This window comes from Leucoraja erinacea, chromosome 29 (assembly GCF_028641065.1).
Source record: "Leucoraja erinacea ecotype New England chromosome 29, Leri_hhj_1, whole genome shotgun sequence".
Taxonomy (NCBI): Eukaryota; Metazoa; Chordata; class Chondrichthyes; order Rajiformes; family Rajidae; genus Leucoraja; species Leucoraja erinaceus.
This window is the reverse complement of record NC_073405.1, coordinates 23,799,563-23,819,165: the sequence shown is the minus strand read 5'-3', so window position 1 is coordinate 23,819,165 and position 19,603 is coordinate 23,799,563. Positions and strand designations below refer to the sequence as shown.

The window sequence follows — 19,603 nt, the reverse complement described above, 5'->3', positions numbered from 1 at the left end:
TTAAGTGCTATTTGTAGAAACAATGTTATGTGATATTTTGTGACTGGGTTAGGGAACTGTCAATTAATGTATTTTATAATCTTTATTGATGATTGGCTTGTAGGGGTTGTCCCCCCCCCCCCCCCCCCCCCCCCCCCCCCTCATGTATTTTGCGCCAATGGTCCGTGAGGGCATTAAAGGGGGGAGAGCACGTGAGGGTGTGACGATCTTCTGGGATAGCACTTGGGACCGTGCTGACTTTCTGGAGGTGTTCCATTCGCATGAAGCTGAAGGGCTTGAACCAGTAGAGACAAGGATCGGGCCCGCGGTGTTGGATTAGGTATCGTATAGGTAGTGTGATTGTGTTGGAAAATAAAGTTAGTTGATGTTAGTTGATCCCATGCTTGTATTCAGTGTTTTACTGAACCAGCTAATGGGGTAAGATTAGGACTGGAATTACAGTACCACAGTGTAGTCATCCGAATATAGGCTGAGTCATTCGTTGTCCAGAATTCAGTCAGGATTATAGTGGCCGTGTGTTGTACACATTTTATCAACAATAATATGTGCTCATGAACTATTGAATTACATATGTGGAATAATACAACTGAAGAGCTGTAATTAACAAGTACATCCCACAGCTGAAAAAGAACAACTGGGCATTTTTCACAAGAATGACAACAGCCACAAATTATATGGGAATTTAATGTTTATCATTTAACATGTTCATTTAGCTGTTACATTAAATGTACATTAACATTTTTACATTTAATTGGTTAATATAATGAATGAAGAGATGCCTTTCAAACATGAAAATTGGTCACTTTTTATATACACGTAAACATAGAAACATAGAAAATAGGTGCAGGAGTAGGCCATTCGGCCCTTCGAGCCTGCACCGCCATTCAATATGATCATGGCTGATCATCCAACTCAGTATCCTGTAGCCTTCTCTCCATATCCCCTGATACCTTTAACCACAAGGGCCATATCTAACTCCCTCTTAAATATAGCCAATGAACTGGCCTCAACTACCTTCTGTGGCATAGAATTCCAGAGATTCACTACTCTCTGTGTGAATTTTTTTTTTCTCATCTCGTTCCTAAAAGATTTCCCCCTTATCCTTAAACTGTGACCCCTTGTTCTGGACAACTTTTGCAAACCTCCCAGTCCTAGTTCACAAAATCTGCCAGGGGAACTTTGTAGCTTGGTAATTCTGCAAATTGGTTCACATAGAAACAAATATTTTTTGTTTTAAACAGAATAGCTTTTGTCAGACAAGGGAGGGAAATGGAAAATTAATAAAGAGAGATGTCTCTAATGTTTTGCACAATTTTTTGGAAACGAGGGGGCTATGCCACTTTGGCTAATCTCTCAGATTAAAATGTGTATTTTACCTGTTTTTGTACTTGTTTGTCTTTCAATGTTGGAAAGTTAGTATTGGTTAAAACAGAAAAGCTATTTCAAAAGTGTTCTTTCAAATTCTCACTCATCCAAGTTCTGGCTCTTATCTGATTAGACAGTTCTCCATGTTCTTTTGAGTTGTCACTCATCCAAGTTCTGTCTCTTATCTGACTAGAGAAGCTCAGTGTTCTTTTCTAGGCCATGCTGCCAAGATACTAGCAGCTTCATTTTCCTGTGGGTTTTTTTTTGGCTATATCTTTTTAATTTCTCCCAAAGCCTATTGGGATAGTTGACATCAAGTAACATGCTATATTTTTTATATATATATACATTTTGATGAAATGGTCTATGTCAGATGAAATAGGATGTCATTGAATGAGCTTGCAATCTATGGAAATTAATTGTCTATTCTTTGTTTTCTCTTAACTTTAGGGTCATTTATAAATCCATTTATTTATCTTTATTTATTTATTTCTGTTCCATATTTCTTACCTTTTGAATTGAGTTCAAACAGAGACCTGAATTCCATGATGGCCACGTGGCATCCAGGTAGATGTGTTAGATAAGATTGGAGATGCCTTTATCTCAGAATAAAATCTGTTAATTTGAAATTGTAAATTTGGGGAGATAGATTGGAACAATTGGGAATATTTTTTGAAATTGTTTTTTTTTAATATAATGATCTATTTTTAAAGGGTCTGCCTTATAGGTAATTAAAGAGTGATCTCACATCCCCCACCACCAGTAGCATTCTGGATTAGTGGAGGGAATGAATAGGACACCAAAGAGTGTGGAAATTAGTTATGACCTACAGGCCCACATCAATGATTTAAATACATACGCACAGCAATTAAGCACAGCCTTGTCAGTCTTGCATTCACAGGGGTTGAAAACGCAGATGCCACTGCCAGCTGAATACAGACACAGTCTATACTACTGGGATCGGACACAATTGGGACCATGTTGGAGGGGACTGTACCAGGTGCTACTACGACACCAACTGCCGTGAACATTGAAGATTACTCCCGTTGAAGACATCTGATACAATTGACTGTAAATGGAGGAGAACCAAGAAAGGACGATGGGGCTATTGACCTTACTTTTTATCCTGAGGTTGGCACAGATGGGCTGGACTTGGGGAAACACCCCTGCACCAAGATGCCCTGAATAAAGCTGACAACTGGCCTTATGTTTATAACACTGACCAAGGTGGCTCCATTACCACAGATTCTTGAAGTAACCAGAAAAATGTGGCAGTCTATCCGGGAGCTACAGACCGAGCTGAAACAGATGAGAAATGTGCTCACCAATGCTCAGTTTGAAAATGACCATCTCGCTTTCATCACACAGCAGCTGAAGGAGAGCAATTAGGTTGTGGATTTGAAAAACCTTGATTTTGGAATGCAACTCAGTTACAGAACTGGATTGAGGTAAATCCCAGTTGGGTTCAAAGTGAGGAGCTGAGTTGGGATGGATCTGACAGCCAGTTGGCATTGATGGAGAAGGAAGAAGAATGCTGGTTTCATACGCTTTTGGACAACTTGGGAGAAAGAACGACTCGATTTGTGAAAAGAAACTACATTTGTGATGAATGTGGACAGACTTTCAAACAGCGGAAACAACTGTCAGTTCAACATATGAGACATAATTGAGCAAAACCTTTGAAGTGCGAAGTTAGTGGTTTCTAGTGCAGGCAAAGAGCATCCTTGAAATACCATATGACCAAGCACAAGGCAGAAGCTGAACTTGAATTTGCTTGTGACCAATGTGAGAAGCAGTTCGAGAAGGCTCACAATTTGAATGTTCAGATGTTCATCGTTCACCCAGAATGCAGATAAAAACAAACTATTGAAATTGAATCAATTATTATAGCACAACAGAGATAAAGTCCAATGTCTGCAATGGGGTAGAGGTGACTCAGGCAGAATCCTAGCAATTGGAAGGACTGTTCAGGACTCTGATAACAGAGGGGAAGAAGCTAGTTGGTGTTGTGGTGAGGCAGGATTCCACTTTGCCACAGTTACATCCTGGACATGCATTCAAGTCGCAGCGTTGTTTTGAATGAGGGACTGTGCCCATCCAGTAAAAATAAGGACTCAATGGAGGAAGTTCTGGATGGTTCAATAACCCTTTCACCTCGGAATGGAACAGTGACTGCAAATGGTGAGGATGATAATGTTGCGAAGCACCAACCTGTCCCAGTATTAGCAGACTTTCAGCCTTGTACATACAGTGGAGCCACTTGGTGGTCAGTTGATGTGGACAACTGGGAATCCCCACTGAAGAAGGATATGTTCTTACGCTCAGATCCTGAATATGCAGAGTGCTCTTAGGAAAAGGTGCAAGATGCAACTCAACCATTAAATGTGAAAAAAACAGTTAACTGCAATGAAGCATCTTGTTCTATAAGAAATGATGTGGATGGATTAGAGTCCAGTGATCTTTCTGAGAGGTATTTATCAAGTGAAGATGGCAGAGAAATATGTTAAGAATGGCTCTTCAGATGAGTCTTTTCAACCATATTGGAAGAAGAAGAGTAAGTTACCAGTAAGGAAGTGCAATATTAAGGATGTGAAGAAACAATCTGGACACAAACGTGGCCGGAAACCAAGGTCAAACTTGGAAAAGGAAGATTTCACCACTGTGTATCGATGACAGTATTAGGGTTGCTGTGCTGTTTACAGAGGAGTTGAAGGACTTAAGAAACACATAAAAGAGCAGCATGAAGAGGTACATGAAAGACCTTGCCCCCACCCAGGAGGTAACAAGGTGTTTCTGATTGATCGCTACCTGCAGCTCCATGTAAAGCTGATCCATACAGAAGAAAGAACATCAATACAGATCAGGAGGAAGTGCAAAGCCTTTGGTCACAACTTCGGAAAGGCAAACCACATTTGATCAACAATCTTGAAGCATTTTGATCTCTATCGTATGACCAAGGGTCTAGAGAGAGAGAAGCTGAACATTTTGAAACGGATGGAGCTTTTGAAAGAGATTATGCCTAACCCTATCCAGGAAGACAATGACTCAAACCTGGGGGTGGGTAATCAGTGTGATGACAATCAGGACATTGATGAGGATGGCAATGATGGCGTTTCTGATGAGAAGGACAATTGCTGTTTTGTTCCCAACCATAACCAGATCGATGCCGATGGTGACAGCAGATGAGATACCTGCAAGGACTTTGACAACAACATCCCAGATATCTATGACATGTGCCCAGAGACAGCACCATCAGTGTGACTGACCTGAGGGACGACAATGCAGATCGTTCCTAACTGGGTATTGCGCAACAAGGGCAGGGAGTTACTGCAGACCCGCAACTCTGGCCCTGGCCTTACTGTCGGATTTGAGGAGTTCAGCTTCAGTGGCACCTTCTACATCAACACAGACCACAATCTACGCTGGCTTTGTCTTTGGCTTCCAGTCCAGCAGCCGCTTCTACGTGGTGATGTGGAACCAGGCCATCCAAACCTACTAGGAGAAGCTGTCCAAACCCACGGATACGCTAACGTCTAGATCAAGGTGATGAACCCCACCACAGGATGAGAGGGCGGGAGCATCTCATCTGTGCAACGATCTATGAAGAGACTGGCAACATCCTCGGACAGGTGTGAACTTTATGGCACAACCCCAATATCGGCTGAAAGGATTACACCGCCTACAGTGGCACCTGATCCATCGACCCTAAACAAGCTTCATCAAGATGGTTATCAATGAAGAGAGTGAGTGGTTGCCATACCATTGGTTTGATGGACTTTGGGGTACTATTGAACTGGTTACCCTACCCTGGTATGACTTATCAAAATGCAACACCTGGTACATATCTGCATTAATCTCCATTAATCATTCCTCAGCGCACCTGCCCAATCAATTGAGATCTTGCTGTAATTTGTGATAACCATCTTCGCTATCTATGATGCCACCCGCTTTTATGTCATCTGCCAACTTGCTAATCAGACCTTGTACATTCTCATCCAAATCATTGGTATAAACCACAAACAGTGAAGAACCCAGCATGATTCCTGAGGCACATGACTAATCACAGGCCCCTAGTGAGAAAAACAACCTTCCACCCACAGCCTCTGCTTCCTTCCATGAAGCCAATTCTCTATCCAGTCATCTAGCTCTCCCTGGATCCCATGCGATCTAACCTTCCAGTGCAGCCTACCGTGCAGACCTTATCAAATGCCTTGCTGAAGTCCATATAGACAGTTAAGCTACAGCAAGTAAGAATTTCAAAGTCCGTAATGCAGAGTCCATAAAAGATCATAGATGTGAACGTTAGTGTTATGTAGTGTTCAAGTGCCTGATGGTTGCTGGGAAGATGCTGTTCTTGAACCTGGTGGTCACAGTTTTCAGGCTCCTGTACCTTTCTCCCGATGGCTGTAGTGAAATGTGGCTGCAGTCAGGGTAGTGTGGGTCTTTGATAATATTAGAAGCCTTTTTGAGGCAATGCCTCGTTTTGATCCCTTCGATAGATAGTGAGGAGGTCAGCATCTGTGATGTATTTTGCAGTCAGCTGTGAAATTAAGTTTACAGCCTACCTTAAAGAAAATCACCCACAACAATCTGAAAATTCCTGTGAAATGGATTGTTTTTTCTCAAACATTAAATACTCTTTGGAAGTAGTCTAAGGGGATTTCTAGCATCCAGTTTTGGGCTGTGCTCAGCAGTCACTTGTGTTTTTTTTAAAGTGTGCAGAGAGAGCACATTAAGAAATAATGAAGATAATTTTTAAGTGATTTTTTAAAACATTTTGCAGTTTGAGGTAAATAAATTTGGATTGGGTTAAGGTAAACGACGAGATTCATAAACAAAAAAATAAAATTGAACATATTCATTATTTCAGAGAATATGGATCTGAAAATAAGACACAATGGATCAGGCAGCATCTGTGGAGAAGATGGAACATGGACATTCGGGTCAGGATCCTTCTGATTTTGAAATATTTCTCTGAGAATGATATTCCAATCATTTAAGATCATCCCCATGGAGGTTCGTACGAAGAAATTTTGCAATAAAATCTCAAGCAAAAAAGGCGAGACAATTTGTTTACAATGAGAAGAGGTCTTACAACTCTAGTATGCACCAAATCTGTTCCAAAACTGTTCCAATATTTAAGATATTACAACCGATTTCAGAAGGAGATTCCAAAGCACATCATGTATTACAGCAAATAACAAGGAATACATTTCTGCACCTTTTAAGTTCCTGTCTGTTCCCGCTGATTTTGTTTGAGACATCCGCGTATCAGCCTTGGGGGATGAGAGAATCACAAGCAGTAGTGTGTGTATTCCTGCATTTAACTATACACGTGTCTAATCCAGAAGACGTGTGGATTTCACCTATTATAACAGTAAGAACAGGACAGCATGACTGTTGTTTTCATTGCAAGTTACACACCCATGTAATTGTGGTAATGCTTAGTTCCACACCATTTACTGACACACCCTGCTAACCAATTTAACCTCCATACTGAGAGGAAGTGATCATGATATTCTCCCTGTTCCTTTCAGCTGAGCTCAAATGATTTCTACTGTTCAAGGCAAGCATTAAAATAGTTAATTGACTTAGCGTAAGAATATGACCATTCCTGGGATACAAAAGATATCTATAAAATCTGTTAACATATAGTCAATGAATTACCACAGAAGGTAAACTGGATATTGAATGAAGGAATAGTATGGTAACATTGCATTATTTTATATTCTCACTATTTAAACATCAATGTAATGTTAATGGATACAGCAATTCATATGATTAATTTTTTGTCCTCTGTTGGATTTTACTGTCCCAATGATAGGATTTAAGTGAAACAAAATATTAAGAGAAAGTTGTTCAAAATTTAACAGTATGATACATTGAAATATACAGTTGTTTCATTCTTTACTGTCCATTTAGATTTCCTTCCAAAAAGCAGATTAAATAAATCATGAATTAAATAGTGTAATGTTATAAGATAAACTTCAATGCCTTTCTTCTAATAGGTCACCCTCATCTCGTCCTGCTCTCTATGCCATCAACTACACATGACCGTTGTCAATACATATTGCACTCATGACAATAGCAATCATCAACAAACTGTTGGAGAGAACTAACTCCACAGATGCTGCCTGACCCACTGAGCTTCTTCAGCACTTTGAGTTTTGCTCAAGACACCAGCATCCTTAGCTTAGTTTACAGATAAAGCACGAAACAGGCTTGTCGGCCTACGGAGACCGCGCCGACCAATGATCCCCGTACATTAACAGTATCACTACACATTATAGGGCCAATTTACAATTGTACTAAGCCAGTTAGCCTGCAAACCTGTACGTCTTTGGAGTGTGGGAGGAAACCGGAGATCCCAGAGAAAACCCATGCAGGACATGGGGAGAATGCACAAACTCCAAACCGACAGCGCCCATAGACAGGATCGTAATCGGGTCTTTGGCGCTGTAAGGCAGCAACTCTATCGCTGTGCCACTGTGACGCCCTGTATATTTTCTTGTGACTCCATTTTACTGCTGCACTGCAAAATCTCTTCAAAGTATACCTACATTGAAGAAGGTTTTTCAAGCCCTATCTCATTGCTCACCCTCTATGATAAGAACACTCCACAGATGCTGTCTGACCCATTGAATTCCTGCAGCATTTTGTGTTTTGCTCAACTGTTTAAGTTGTTAGGCTAGGCAGGGCAATGCTGAGTACTGAACCTGTAGAGATTTTTTCTATTAGCTCAGTGGTAAATTTCACCATATGATGTGGTGGGAGGATATAGAGAACATTCCCCATAAAGTCACATCATCCCAGTCTGGAAACATAACGTCAGTCCTTCTTTGCTGGGTCATAATCCTGGAACTCCCTACCAAACAACACAGATTTCAATGAAAATTATGTATGGAAAATAAATTTTGGCCTTGCCAGAGACACTTGGATTGTGAAAAATGAATGAAAACCAAAAGTTGCAGCTTTGATTCTTGGTTTGTAGGGAGCTAAATAATGTTAAGCAGGTTAACCACAGGCCAAATTCATACTACAAGGAAAGTTTTGCTCTTCCTACTGTTTGAAGTCAGTGTCCCTTGAGATCGTGAGGGGCTGGGTGGGGAGTGGTGGGGAGAGAGGGGTGACCCTTGGAAATTAATAAAATCAGGACATAGATATAGATTAGGTGATATAGCCACAGTATTTTCCACTGGATAGGGGAGTCTAAAACTACAGGATTAAGGATGGGTTTCCAGTTTTCTAATGTCAGAGAAGGAAGCTATTCAGCCCTCTGAGTCTAAGTTCTAAGTGTATTCCCATCAAACTCATTCCTCCACATATTTCCTTGTAATCTATTCTCTTTCACATGCACCCTCAATATACCACCACCCACCCATACTAAGTTACACTCGCAAATTAGCCAAACAACCCGCAAACATGTTCTGAACACCCCCAAGGAAATCCATGCAGGCGCAGGGAGATCATGGATGTACTGCCCCTTAACTTTGAGGGTTATGCTCTGTTTGGTGGTTTCTGCACCAAGAACGCAATATATGGTGGCGCAGCCTTGCTGCCTTACAGCGCCAGGCACCCAGGTTCGATTCTGACCATGGGTACTTTCTGCACGGAGTTTGTATGTTCTCCCCGTGACCTGCGTGGGTCTTCTCTGGGGTGTTCCGGTTTCCTCCTACACTCAAAAGATGTACAGGTTTACAGGCTAATTGGCTTGGTAGAATTGTAAATTGTCCCTTGTGTGTATTGGATAGTGTTAGTGTGTGGGGTCGGCGTGGACTCAGTGGGCTAACAAAGAAAAATGGGGAGGTAGACAAAAATGCTGTAGAAACTCAGCGGGTGAGGCAACATCTATGGAGCGAAGGAAATAGGCGATGTTTCAGGTCGAGACCCTTCTTCAGACTTATGTGAGGGGGGGGGGGGGGGGACGGTAAGATAAATGGGGAGACACTCTAATGAGATGAGGATTAGGTGATAATCAAAAGTAATTTTGAGTTGAGTTTCCTGGTGACTTGATTTTTAATCAGCGTAGATAATGCAGCTAATCAATAAAAGCAATGCATTTGTGTGTGCAAGGGTACAAAGAAACTACATAGATTCATAGAGTCATACAATACTGAAATAAGTTTACCAATAAGTCACCAACCACTGAGTAAAGGTAGAAAATAGCTTCTGAAAGATGAAGTTGTGCAGCGTTACTCACATCATTAAGTTCCTTATTTTGGAAATACTGGGTCAAATATATAGGAAAATGCTGGCTATCTAACATTTGATGTTCAGTCGAGGTTTGGCACGGAGCTGGAGAGAGAGTTGGGTGAGGAGAGTCCAGGAAATGGACTAAATTGTTTTTTCAATAGTATGAGATTTACAAATTAATCTGTCGCATCTGGGTTTCTAAAGAAGTTGAGGAAACATGGCGTGGGCAATGCACAGCAGAATAAAATAGTCAGCAATGAGGCTGAGAGATAGAATCCCCACTACCGTGTCAGAGACCTAGATTCAATTCCCAGCTAACACAAAATGGTCTCAGCTGCCAGCCACATCGTTCCGCCTGCCCCTGCTTTGGTTGTGTAGTAACACAGCTGGTAGAGATGCTGCCTCACATTGCCAGAAGCCCAGGTTCAATCTGCACCTTGGCTGGTGTCTGTGTGGAGTTTGCACATTCTCCTTGTGACTGTGTGGGTTTCCGCCTTTGTTTTCCTCCCATAACCCAAAGACTTGCCAATTAACAGATTCATCGTCTTATATGTAGATTAGCGGTAGAATCTTGGAAAAATTAAATGGTTTGTGGGAACAATGAAAAATGGGATTATGGTTGGATTGGTCTAAATGGGTGGTTGATGGTTGGCATGGACCAAAGGCCCACTTTCTGTTCTGCATTTCTCAATGACTCTAATAAAATAAGGTGGACGTTGGTATCTTGTGTTCCAGGTGCAGATGTCTCCACAAACAGAGTAAAAACAAATTCTACTACATTAGTCAGGAGGGTACTGACCCGAAACATCATCTGTCCATTTCCCTCCACAGATGCTACCTGGCCCGCTGAGTTTCTGTAGTATTTTTATTTTTCTTCATCTTTCCGAAGCTATTTTCTACCTTACTCAGTGGTTAGCGACTAATTATCAGTTAGCCTATTAATCGCTGTATATATCTATGAACCTACATACCTTTCCAGTACCTTTGCTCACACAAATGCAATGATTTCATTGATTTAGCTGCACTATCTAAGCTGATGAAAAATCAAATCTCCAGAAAACGTAACTCAAAAGTACCGAGTTCCTCCAACAGTTTGTTTTTAGCTCAAGATTCTAGCATCTGCTGTCTCTTGCGTGTGCACAAAACAAAGGTATGCATTGGCAGTGCAGACTTGGTGTTCAGCATATTAATGATGGAAAATCGCAAAGAGTGCAAATGATGTCCATGTTCTAATTCCTGATAATCAGTTTCCATTTGTGATACATTGTGCCAGTAATGCTAAATACTAAAATATACCACTTTCAACCAAAGTACCACATGAGATAAAAATGCGTGAACACCTAATACGATTGCTTGAATTTACTTTGCTCTTAATTTTAATAAAATTGATTTTTAAATATTTAATTGTGACTAAAATCATGTACAATTACATCATTTCTATTTTATTATCTTCACTCCTTAATGTAGCAGAAAGGCGAATGTTGAAAAAATGGACTATATTTTACCACTGTAATTCATAATTAAGCAGTGTTATAGGAGCAAAAAAGGCTTTCTAAAAAACTGCATGCAGTTATTTAATTGAAATCGTACCCACGGTTTTAAGAACTATCCATAAAATAGCTAATGATATGCTATGTTAAGACATTTATCTCTACATTTTTCACTATTCGAAAATTATTTACTGTGGTTTTTACGTTTATACTTCAAGCCGTAAAAAATACCTAAGTAGGGATGTTTGATTTTATTGTCCTGACTGCAGAGCATCACAGTTTGGGATCAAGGTAATCATAGATACCTTCTTTTGAGTTCAATTCCTTGCAGACTACAAGCCAGATGCAGTTATACTGTACCTGCAGCTCTCCAAGGAGTAGCGCTTTCCTTTAAATTGGTAATATAATCATAATGTTTACAAAATCATAGGAACAGTCTCTGCAAACAAATGAATAATTATGACATAATAGTTCTTAAAATTATAATCAAACAATGTCCTCAGGGAGCCATTTTGTGGGAGTGACAGCTGTTTTATTATCACCATCTCACTTGGCACAATTAACATGTTTTTTTGGGTAGCAAGCACATTAGAAGTGAGACTTCACTAGATTACAAAACAAAACCCCAAATAATGACAAAGACAAATTGCAATAGAATTCTTTAATTTTATTTTTGGGAGCATTATTTAAAATGCCAAATAAATGTTTTAATGCCGAGCCACTTGTTACATTCACAATCATCTTTATTGTCTGATTATTTCCACCTAATCTTACTCCTGCAGTCTGCTTCATAACATTTGACGGATCTATATTTTACAGATATCCTGTAAACTACCACATTTTTTGGATGGATGGCTATAATCTCAAGTAAGAATTTTCAGACATTACTCTTGCTCTCTCGGTTCTGAATGCATTACCTTAATTATAATTTGTAAGTAATCCCTATTCTTAAAAGGTTTAAATTGACACTGAGATATTCCATTTAATATTTTACAATGTAAGTTGAAATTTAGAGTTAAAAAAATCATGAATGGTTTAGTTAAGGCAGCGAAAGAGGAAAGCTGTATCCATTTTTAAGTATGTTCACTTAAGAAGTTGATAACATCTTTAACATTCTTCATGACACCACTCCTGGAATGAAAATGGGGTTGAAATTGCTCTTAGATCTCCATCCGCTGTATCTATTCCCCTCCCCTTGACTTCCTCATTGGCAGACGTCAATCATTGCAGATTGGCAACAACAACTCCCTCTCACTGACCATCGACACACATGCATCTCAAGGCTGCAGAGCCCTCTGCTCGCCCCTCTTGACACCCATGTCTGTGTGGTTGTGTAGCTCCAATGCTATCTATAAATTTGCCAATGATACCACTGTTTTTTGGCCGAATCATGGTTGATGTTGAGTCAGCGTACAGGAGAGATAGAACATCTGCTTGAGTGGTGCCGCGACAACAAACTCTCACTTTAAGTTAACAAAACCAAGGAACTAATCATTGACTTTAGAAAAGGGGAGTTGGGAGATCAAGTACCAGCTTTCTTGGTTGGTCGGTGGTGGTGAGAATTAGCAGCTTCAAATTCTTTGGTGTTAACATCTCGGATGACCTGTCCTGAACCCAGCCCATGGATGCATCATGAAGGAGGCGCACCAATGCCTCAACTTTCTTAGAAGTTTAAAAAGATTCAGCATGAAACTGAAAACTCTAACAAACTTATAAAGGATGTATTGTAGAAAATATCCTGGCTGGTTGCGTCCTGGCCTGGTATGGCAAATCTAATACAAGTGGCTGCAGTGAGTGATGGACTCAGCCCGGTCCTTCAAGAAACAACCCTCTGCAACATAAGAAGCATCTACATGAGATGCTGCCTCCGGAAGATGGCACGATTTTCCCATGTACCTGTATCTATAAACTCGACTTGCGCCTATATGGCAATAAACTCGACTTGGCCTACATGGATATGCTGAACCTGCAATAGAAATAGCTATTGTACAAGAAATAGAATGAGTGTGTTTATCAACCAATTCAGTGGAAACTCCAATCAATATTAAACCTTGACTTTTCAGACCACAACTATGCCAGCACACAGTTCTGGTATTGCAGGCTCCTCCCCCATTCGAGGATGTTTCCAATGCTTGAAGACTTCAATAGATATATAAACTTCACATAGAAACGTTTGCAGGAAAAACAGTAAACATTGTGGTAAATGGTAGCAAAATAACCCTGTGCCATGTATCAAATTCATACTGTGCAGCCGACAAGGAAACAGAACTCTCGACCTACGTGCATGCATTCCATTGAATCACCTGCTCAGAAACAAAGAATCTTTATACTTGTTTTATTCTGATAAACTGCTTAGCAATCCAAACAATTTATGAAACTGCAAAATCACTGCTTAATCGATCTGCTTCCATTGGATTTCTTCACTTGCTGAACTCAGTTCAAGTTCATCAGTTCCCTATTCTTTGTGGTCTGCAGAGTTCCACCTTGATAACATACATCATTGTGAGAAGCACAGTTGCCAAACCAACGCTGTTCTCTTCTGAGTCAGCTATTTCTCAATTTTCCTTCTTTGGAATAAAGGACAATTGTTGGTCTTGTTCGAATTTTGCTTGCCTCCGCTTTATTTGTATGCTCCTACTTAATTAATGCTGATCCACGCTGTGTGATTATTACATAAGTATTAATATTACATCTGAGACCATAGGCAAACAAAGAACAGAGAACAGCAAAGGAACATGCCCCTCAGCCCCACTCAGCTGCATATCAACTTGGTTTGGCAACAGCTCTGCAGAGTACAAGAAATTGCAGAGAGATATGGATCTTGCCCAGTCCATCACCCAGACCAACCTTCCCAATATTGACTCCATCCACATGCCAGGCTGACTCGGAAAAGCAGCCAGCATAATCAAGGACCTTTTTCACCCTGGTGATCCTCTCTTCCGTAGGAGAGAAGATATGAAAGCTTGAAAGTATGTACCACCAGGCTTTTTCCTCACAGTTAGCAGACTACTGAACAGTCTTCCCATAAGCTAGGATGTAATCAAGAACGTACAACCTATCTCATTGTAGACCTTAGACTTTTACTCTGTAACTGTAAAGCTAAAAGGCTGTAATGTTATATTGTGCACTCTAATATTTTTTCTCTTTGCACTAGCTGTTGTACTTGCGTATAGTATGATTTGACTGGATAACACAAACTTTCTGCATGTTCATGTGCCTCTCTAAAAGCCTCTTAAACAATGCATGCTATTAAACAGCAGTCTGATGAACCTTCATTATATTTATTTCCAAAAATTCCAATTTGTGCATAACTTTATTCTTGTCTATTCAGATACAGTTACTTGGTTGCTGTTAAAAGGATTACCACAAACAACGTGATAGAAGACACTAAGTGCTGGAGTTACTCGGCGGGTTGGGCAGCATCTCTGGAGAGCATGGATAGGTGATGTTTCGGGTCGAGAACCTCCTTCAGAGTCTGAAGAAAACTCCTGACCGAAAACGACCACTATCCATGTTCTGCAGAGATGATACCTGACCGTTGAGTTACTCCAGCACTTTCTTCTTTTTGCGTATGGCGTGCACAGCCTAACGTTGTAGGACAACTTGTTCTATTTGATCTTCTTTGATTGTGCACACCGGGTTGATAACATTCATCGAAACAGGGCGGACCATGTGAAGGTTGCAATCTTCCACCCCACTCCAGCACTGTGTTTGCACTTTTATAAATCAGCATCTGCAGTTCTGTGTTTTAATGAAATAATAGCCTGGTTTCACAATTGCATCCAAACCAAATTTGATAAAACTTTTGTTCAAAGTTTCTATAGCATTCTGTTGGGAGGTACTTTGACCTGAAAATTTAGCTCTGCATTTTTTCTTAACAGTTGCCAACTGACTTGGTATCAGTGCTGGACAGGATGTTCAATAATGGGGCCCACATGCAGCATGTCTCGCGCATATGAGCGATGTGTAAACCCTTCAGGGCTATAATCAGGCGCTCCTAGCTGGAGGTTGCCAGGAAGATATCTAGAAGGACTGGAGTGTACAGATAAATGTACATATTTGTTCTGTTTTCTGCTGTGAGATGAAGTAAAAATCTCTTATTCATATAGATTAGGTGACCTCACTTATGTGATCAGCAAACTGTGAGATGTGGCAGAGATTAGATGCAGAATGATGCTGCAGGATAGTATTGATAATCCTGACTCCATGGGCAGAGCAATCAAACCTCATGAACTTAAATGTGAAATTGCAGGAGGTTCCAGTCACAGTGAGGGCAAAGAATGCTGTTTGAATGTTGACCCTTTAAATAGTAACGCCTCAAAGCTTCAAACAGGACTGGTTATTCTTTGGGTAATTAGAAACTAGGCGGCATGGTGGCACAGTGGTAGAGATGCTACCTTACAGTGCCAAAGACCTGGGTTCGATCCTGACTACGGCTGCTTGTCTGTACGGAGTTTGTACGTTTTCCCCGTGATCTGCGTGGGTTTTCTCCGAGATCAGTTTTCTCCCACACTCCAAAGACTTACAGGTTTGTAGGTTAGTTGGCTTGGTATAAATGTAAAATAAATGTAAAATTGTTCCTAGTGTATGTAGCATCGTGTTAGTTCGCTGGGATTGCTGGTCGGTGTGGACTCAGTGGGTTGAAGAGCCTGTTTCTGCACTATATCTCTAAACTGAACTAAACGCAGATCACTCAGGTTAAAAATTCATCGGTGAATAAATTTTGCATCTGGTCCTACTGCTGAAATATTTGAGGGAATTTTACTCTGGGAAAAACGGAATGAAAAATGGATGAATGAAAATTTTGCTAAAAAAAATGAGAAGACAAATTTCCCAATTGGCAATTCCGGAAATTCCTAAGAAGGGAAGGAAAGAAGAAGAGTCCCAACCCGAAACATTACCTATCAATGTTCTCCACGGATGCTGCAGGACCCGCTGAATTCCTCCACTTTGTGTCCTTTTCCCAATGGGCATTACGGGACAACATATAAAATATATGCAATGCACCAAACTGATTAACCTATTTTTTAGTATTACAGTTCAATTTATTTGGAGTTGTGTGAATAGATTTCCAACCCACTATAATCTGAAGCCAACCATAACACCAATCAACTGGGAATTAATCTCATCCTGAGAGTCTTTGTGATGTCATGTTTTTACCTGCTATATGATTCCATTTCAACAGAAGAGAAATGTGGACATTGCAAATGGCACATAGTCCGTGATTTTTTTTGTACATGGAGGAGTGTAGACAGCTGCAAAAATCATTCAATGGTTTGCACTCCATGCTCAGTTGTGAGTTTCAACTACTCATGCATTCATTTAAGACTTCCCAGTATGAGTTAAGCTTGCCTCATTGTTCGTTTAAGTTGTTAGCCTGTGTAAATTCAGCCCATGGATTCTAGTGCTGGGAGGCTTCTCAGGTAGGTCACATACTTCTCGCTATGTCTCCCTGCTCTCCCTCTGGCCTCTCGCACCACGAGGTGGACAATTTTTCCTAAACCTGTGAACCAGCAATCACTTATGCAATCAGGAGTGTCCACTAACCCGTTCACCTTTCCTTTCCCTTCTTCCCATCAATCTACAGCTCCACCTTCACCTAACCCCGAGCAGCCAGTTACAACAGTCCTCATCCCATTACTTGCTGTTGAAATTAGGGTCCCCATCCCCAAAAGTAATGCCAAGACAGAATGCCCAAAACAGACGTCAGATGGATTGTACAGTATGTAAAACCTTGAACTACATGCACTATAGAAGGCCAATTTTTACAGTGGCAGCTAACTGGTGGACCAGTGAGCTCTTCTTTATCAATGGGTCTCAGTGGATGCCCTTCAGCTTGTGGGGACCCTGAAATGCAACCTAGCAAGAAGCAATTCTGGCTTCTTCTGTAAGAACCATGGTCTTCTCCCTCCATGCCTTAAAATGACTAGATCCTAAACTCTGGAGATACCTCTCTATTTCTCTACCTCTTACCCCTCTTTTAAGATGCTCCTTAAAACCTATCTTTTTGACCGAGCTTTTATTCACTTACCATGATATCTATTTGTATGACTCAATGTAAATGATGATTAATATACTCCTTGGGACATTTAATCATGCAAAATATATTATGATATTGCATGGTGTTCTTGAATTGTTCAGCTTTTCAATGTAATTCTCCAATTGTCAATATTACCGTATGAAAGTTTAATGAATAATGTTTAATGAATATGAGGATCTACAGATGCATTGTAGAAAGTATTGTGACTAGTTGCACCATGGCATGGAACTGCAATTCTAAGGCACAGGAACACAAGAGGCTGAGAGGGTGCTAGACTCAGCCCGGTACATCACAGGCACAGCCTTTCCCTCGTTTGAAAGCATCTACATGAGACGGTGGCATCTACAATGAAAGGTGTCCACTATCTTGGCCGTGCACCCTTCTCACTGCTGCGGTTCGAGGTTGAAGTCCCACAGCGCCAGGTTCAGCAACATCTATTTTCCGCCAACAATCAGGTTCTTAAACCAACCTACCCAACCTTAACTCTACCTTGACAACAGGAAACTGCGGAACACTTTGGTACTACATTGGTCTTCTATCGCAGTAATGTCTTGTTTTTTGCACAGAGAGTGTTTTTCTTTTCACTCTCTTGTGGAATTTATGCATAATGTATGAATAATTTATGTTGCTGTGTGCTGTCTGAGTTCATGCACCTGTGATGCAGCTTCAAGCAGGAGTTTCATTTTACCTGTACCTCATGGTATTTCTTCATATGACAATAAACTCAACTTGACGAATCTTTCTGTGCACATTTCCAGCAGGCACTCACTTGGCCATTTTGAACGCATTAAACTTGGAGCAAGCAGAAAGGACAGACAATCTTTGTTGGAGTGAGTTGAACATTTATGCAGAAACAATTCTATTGGTTCTGTGCCCTGGCTTGTGATTAAAATTATTCATCAGCTACTTTACTGCGTTAAAAAAGATTAACATTTACGTATAAGGACCAAAAGTAATAGATCCTACCAAAATGAAATAAAAATTTTCGCCTGTTTTAATGAAATACATTTTACTGTTGCAATTAATTATTCCAATGGCAATCACGCTGTCATGAAATTGTTGCTCTCCATCTCTCATTTGCTCCTCAGATATGCCTCGCAATAATCTATCAAAATAGCTGTCGACTCGTACAGCTTTTAGAGTAAATTTTATGCACTTAAAATTAAGTTTATGTATTCGAGTTTCATTTGGAGCAATAAAATTTCAATCAAACCTGCAGTGCTTTGTGGAGAAAAAACGCAGCGCATCTGTGAATCCAACCAGCTGAGGAAATATCTGTGTTCAATATAGCTTTGGAAAAAAATTACCATGTTGGACTAATTACCACAATATTGCTAAGTTACACCATTTGCATGACTATGATAATAGACCTTCTTTATGAGTGGCTATATTCAAGATATAGGATTCGTGATTCATAAATCAGATGCTGTGGTATAATTAGACTCCAGTGATTATGCTCAGCATTGTACATGACATCTGCAGGATCTAAGTCCTATCACCTCCTCAGGATGTCTAAACCCGCTATTTAACCATTATTGTGCTTTTGTAATGCAGGCAATTCAGTTGAGGAGCAAAACTTCACATTCCGACTGGGTAGTTTGCAACACAACGGAATTTCCCAATTATAGGTAACTACATGACCCTCCCCACTCCCTTCCTCCATATACCTCTCCCTTCTCCACCCATATACCACTCCCTTCCCCTATGAGTTCTTCACAAAGAATAGAACAAACCAAAAACAGAAACTCTTGACAGTGTGTCATTTTAAAGAAAACCTCAGGCAAATCAGAGGGGATAGAGCCTTCTTTTGCTGCTCGCACTCTGGAGTAAAACATGTGTTAAAAATTTGTCCCTGGCTTTTGACATGCCTGAGAGCCATGAGAATCTTCCTATGTTTGTGTTTTTAAAGTGCTCTATAAATAAAATTATTATTATTATTATTATTATTTTAAAGAAACCTCACGCAAATTAATTTTGCTTCGGAGTAAAACATTGTGTAAATGTCCTGACAATGAGAGCCATGAGAATCTTCCTCAGTCACCCAGCTGGTTGAATGGACAAGCAAAATAATCCTACAAGCCTAGAAGGTCCTTGGTTTGATCATTGGTCTGCAGTCAGCTGAATTCAGCTTGTGGTGAGAGGGACACAGCAATTAACTTAAGAGCTCATGGGATAAAGAGAGATTGTTTCCCAATAACTACTTTCCACCTTGATTGCTGGGTTTGTCACATGAGGAAATATTAAGCAAACTGAGATAGAATAAGGAGATGCAAACTCATAAAAATAGACACAATTCTTATCTGGCTTGCTTGATTGAGAGGAGTCGGGTATGATGTTTCCCATGGCTAGGGCATCTAAACCAGGGTTCACACTCTCAAAATAAGGGGAGAACCATTCAGGACTGAGATAAGAAGAAATTTCTTCAATCCTGGTGGTCATAGAGCCGTACAGCACGGAAACAGGCCATTTGGCCACTTTATTCTTGCTGACCAAGTTAGCATATAAGCTTGTCACA

At 40.4% G+C, this 19,603-nt stretch overlaps 1 long non-coding RNA gene across 1 annotated transcript in view; it reads left to right on the top strand.

Moving 5' to 3' along the window:
* LOC129711329 (uncharacterized) overlaps positions 1 to 18,855 on the top strand; it is a 45,277-nt gene extending 26,422 nt beyond the window's left edge. Inside the window, exons 3-5 of the long non-coding RNA XR_008725819.1 lie at positions 6,236 to 6,381; positions 11,868 to 11,915; positions 17,847 to 18,855. This is a non-coding gene — a long non-coding RNA (uncharacterized LOC129711329). The remainder of the gene's footprint in view (positions 1 to 6,235; positions 6,382 to 11,867; positions 11,916 to 17,846) is intronic.
* The last annotated feature ends 748 nt before the right edge of the window (positions 18,856 to 19,603 follow it).